Genomic DNA, 5,488 nt, shown 5'->3' with positions numbered 1-5,488 from the left:
AATTGAAAGTCTTTTATTCTTTTTTTAGTATTGTTAAAATTGTGATAAAATTAGAAGGTAAATTTAATAATATAAGATATATGTTGTAACGTGATCAAAAAATATTATTTCATTTTTTATATTTTACATTTTATAAATAAATAAAATAATATCAGTGACGGATTCAGGAATTTTTGGTGGGAGGGTTTTGTGGAAATATTTTGTATTTTGTACCACATTTGCATTTTAAAATGAAAAAAAGAAAAAAGGTCCTAAATTTCTAATATATTTTAGAACTTTCAGATTCTGGTGGAGGAACGGACGGCAGATACTTACTCCATCCTCCCTGGATCCGTCACTAAATGATATAATAACGTTATAAATTATTTGTTTACTTAAAAAATTACTTAAATCCTGCAATGGTTGTCATGAAAATTCTATAAAATTAATTTGAAACATTTTATTAAAAAAAAAAATTAAATTATTTAACACTTTGAATTTGCATTGTAAAATCGCAGCATGGAGTGAGTGTTTAATACTGCTTTCTAACTCCCAACGGTTTAGCAAGAAGGGAATATTTCAACACTGAAAAGTCACGATTTTTTTTTTAAATAAAGAATTAAAAAAGAATTTCTAGAAATTTTAAGATGCAACTAAGAAAAAAAAGCTTTTTTGTCAGGTGGCGCAACCAGTTATGGAAACACTGCTTGCAAACATTTTTAATAACCTATTTTTAATTTGAAGAATTTTAAACTTATCATTATGCTTAAATTGTCGAATATGTAACTCTACAAAAGAAAAAAGAATAAAAAAGAGTGAAATACTTAAAAGAAGCAAAAGCAGCAACTAGAGCAAATTGAAGGTTTCTCTAATAGTTGTTTAAATAAAAGTTAAAAAAACAGAATGATGACCCGATAAACACATGACATGCTTCAAATGTCAAAAATACGTCTATTAATGTGTTAAAACGTTTTTTAGACGTTTCAAACACGTTTTGTATTTTCTGGGAGTGCTTTTTTAATAATATTTTATTATTAATAATTAATGTTCTTAAATATCTTTGTTTCATTTCGGGTACTTGGAGTATTCTAATAATTCTTATTTTATAATTACAATTATTTTAACTTTTTCGTATCTTTTTTATTTTTGTTTTTACTAATAAATCTAAATAAAAGAGAAACCATAGTGATAAAATTATGAAATTATACTGGTAATTATAACTGCTTTGCGTTAAATTTAAAAATGGCATGTTTTGTAGCCACAGTAAAAAAAAACATATTCTATCATGAGTACTATGATAATCATTTAAAAAAGTCAAAGATTGCTGAAGTAAAAACCCATTTTAGATTTGTTTTAATGCTTTTAATAACAATATATCTTTGTGAGATAATAAAAAAATAAAGATATTATTTTGTTCTTCAAATTAAACGTCAATAACAAAATTGGCAATTTCAAAAAAACTACTTAAAGTGCTTTGAGTGAATTCCAAATTCACAGAGTCTAAATCCATTCGTTCCTAATGTAGGGTCAACGTTGTTTACTGTAGATACAATAAATAAACTCCGACTCATTCGATTCATCAAACAAATCTGAATTATCTTTATGAAATAAAGTATTCAAATAGAATCATACAATTTACTTTAATGTCTTAAAAAAAATCAGTTTAACAAAAGTGCTTTTAAATTTGTTAACCTATCTACTCATTTAATAATAGAGTATAGACCCATAGCGCATCAGTTTGATTAATCAATAAAACAGTAAAGTTAAGTAATATATCTGTACTTGCTTTGAACAGTGATTTTATAAAACTGTCTTATAACTTCTATGTCTATATAACTTATAAATGTCTATATAACTTATAAAAATATTTTAAAATTTAAAATTGCTGGAAAGACGTTTTTTTTTAAGTTCAGCCTAAAAATGGCATAGAGTTGTATTTTAAAATCACTATAAAAACATAGTGGCATTTTTAATTGAAAAAGTAACAACCATTCAGAAACCATATCCAAGTATATTTGTAAAAACTATAAATTTTACTCCACCCTACTGCCAGTTTGATGCTATTAGAATAACGAATTGTTGTTAGTGCAACTGCAAACTCAGTGTTGCTTGTCTACCATATTGCTGCATTAAAAACACCGACGCATCAAAACACTTAAACTATTTTCTTATTTAATATTATCATAACTGTAATAAAACAACATAAACCACAATTACAACAATGATATAAAAAAAAATGTTTTACATTTATAATTAAATTAAGTTATAAAATAAATTATAAATAGTAGCTGTTTTAAGCTGTTATTAAGTGTATTGTCTTCAGTGACTTAAACGACGATTTAAATAGTAATTTCTTCATCGTCTCCAGTTGGCTCTTCGTCATCTGGGTGACTTTCATAGAAATGTTCCGTAGGACTGCTTTTGAATGAAATAATTGGCTTGTACAATATACTTTCTTTTATACACATTTTGATTTGTTAGCGTAAGTGAAGTTCCCAAAATTCTATTATAATTAATATTAAATTAAAATTAAATTTAGTTATTTTGCATCAAAATATTGTAGTAGATTTGATTAATTATACTTTTAAAATGCAATAAAAACCTCGTTATAAATTATAACACTCTGTTTACATTTCCTTATAAATGTAGAAAACCTTTTGCCTCAATGCTTAACTTTTAACACAATTTTTATTCAGTACAACTTTTTTTTAATTTTGAAAATCAAAAAACTCTCTTTATATACAAAAATTTATTCTATAGTATTTATTTTTAGAAGTATTGAAATGTTAAAAATAAAATCATACATTTTGTCCAGCACACATTTTTTAATTTAGAGAAGTTCGTACAATAAGCAGAAATTCCTTCATTTAAATTTGGTAATTTATTTATGGAATTTTTTCTATTTTAGTCTAGTTATATAAATATTACAACTAGCTTTATATATTTTATACATCCGCATTATTTAAAAAATGTATTTAATAAATTTTACTGCATTTACTAATAGTAGAATTTTTTTATTGTTTAAATGTAAAGGATTTATTAACTGTCGTAAGAATGTACAATCGTTATGTACAAATATTTTTATTAAGACAATGTATCGCTAATTAAATTGAAAAAACAACTAATGTTCAATAAGTAAAAATTAAGTTTAAAATTTTCAAAATATTATATCATTGAACTTCTTTGTAAAATATTATGTAAAATAGGTTTTAAACTAATGGTTTCTCCTAATTTTTATTAAGATATTATCCCAAATTAAATAACCCGTCACAATTTATAAATTTAAAAAAATCATAACAGAATTTGGCAGTTTAATTGACTAAATAGTGATTTTAATGTAAAGAAAAGAGTACAATATATATATATATATATATATATATATATATATATATATATATATATATATAAAAATATTTTTAAATGAAACATATAATGTATATAGATTAAATGACTCACACAATTTTCACGTCATTGTAAATTGTATAAAACAAGTTTTTGATGCTAGATTTTTTGTATAACAAGTGGTTTGATATACATAAGCTCCCATAATTATATAAGATAAAGTGCAAAGAAATAAGTTTATTAAACTACATATGACCAAATCGAGATATTTAAACTTTATATATATATATATATATATATAAATATATATATATATATATATATATATATATATATATATTTATATATATATATATATATATATATATATATATATATATATATATATATATATATATATATTAAAATAATTTTAAAATGTATTCTACAAAATAGAGTGCTCAATGTTCTTAAAAGAATAAAGGAATTATAAATTAGTAGGAAATCACTAAAAAATAAAAAAAATTTCGTTAAGTGACTTTCTACTAATTTATATATATCATTTATATATACATACATATAATAAATAAATATATATATATATATATATATATATATATATATATATATATATATATATATATATATATATATATATATATATATTTATATATATATACATACACACACATATATACATACATATACACATATATATATACCTATATATACATATATATATACATACATATATATATATATATATATATAATATATATATATATATATATATATATATATATATATGTATATATATATATATATATGTATATATATATATATATATATATATATATATATATATATATATATATATATGTATATATATATATATATATATTTATATATATATACATACGCACACATATATACATACATATACACATATATATATACCTATATATACATATATATATACATACATATATATATATATATATATATATATATATATATATATATATATATATATATATATATATATATATGTATATATATATATATATATATATATATATATATATATATATATATCTATATGTATATGTATATATATATATATATATATATATATATATATATATATATATATATATATATATATATATATATATATATATATATATATATATATATATGCAATGGAAAACGTATGTCAAGCAAAACAAGAACTTCAAAAAAAGTATTTATTTCTGAAAAGATTTAAGTTTAAGTGGGTATGCAAAAAAATACATATATATATATATATATATATTTATATATACATATGCAACATAATATCGAAATATTTAAAATTACAGTTTGTATGTCATAGCTTTTACAGACACATAGCATGACTCAGAAACTTTTATTGAATCCAATTTAAATTTTAACCTGCCAAATTACCGCATAATTAGTCAAGCACGAGGAAGTGGTAAAAAAGGCGGAAGACTTTGTTTTTACATTTTAGAGAATTATTTATTTAAGAATAAATACCGATTATGCCTATCCAAAAATGAACATGAATGTTTTGCTATAGAAATCATTACTTAAAAATTTAAAAATATTGTCATTCTATGCGTATACCGGCCTCCAAGGGGTACTGTGAATATTTTTCAAGATTTTATTTGAAATATAATAGTTAACAATAATAGTAAAACAATTGTGCATTATCGGCGATATAAATCCAAATTTCTCAACTTGCAAAAAAAGGTCAAAAACGAAATCTTTCAATGATACGCTATCTATAATATATGTCTACTTATTAATAAGTCAACTTGGTTAACTTAAAGTTCAACAACTGCAATAGACAATATTTTTATAAATCACAGAAACGCCATTTGAAACAGGATTTTTTTAAGGCAGACATTAGTGACCACTTTCTTATCTACTTTAATGTTAATAACCCTAAAATAAGTTTAAAGATAATTAACTTAAACGTAATCTATTAACGTTAAATACTTATAACTTCTCGCAAAAACTACATGAAGAGAAATGGGAAAAAGCCTATGAATGTCATAACATTAATGAAGCATGTATTGCCTTTTTAAATAGGTTTTTAAATATAAATAATAAAACATTTCCACATAAATAAATAAAAAACGAAAACAAAAACAACTGATTAGATGAACAAAACTCTGGTAAAATG

The 5,488-nt window shown here is 21.3% G+C and overlaps 1 long non-coding RNA gene across 1 annotated transcript; it reads right to left on the bottom strand.

Moving 5' to 3' along the window:
• Positions 1-2,125: 2,125 nt before the first annotated feature.
• LOC136076580 (uncharacterized) lies at positions 2,126-2,924 on the bottom strand. The gene is made up of 2 exons (XR_010636396.1): positions 2,784-2,924; positions 2,126-2,482 (listed from the first exon to the last, which is right to left on the bottom strand). It is a non-coding gene; the product is annotated as an uncharacterized LOC136076580 (long non-coding RNA).
• Positions 2,925-5,488: the final 2,564 nt, after the last annotated feature.

This window comes from Hydra vulgaris, chromosome 02, assembly GCF_038396675.1.
Source record: "Hydra vulgaris chromosome 02, alternate assembly HydraT2T_AEP".
NCBI classification, from domain to species: Eukaryota; Metazoa; Cnidaria; class Hydrozoa; order Anthoathecata; family Hydridae; genus Hydra; species Hydra vulgaris.
The sequence above is the reverse complement of the archived record's forward strand: the minus strand, read 5'-3'. Positions and strand labels throughout refer to the sequence as shown.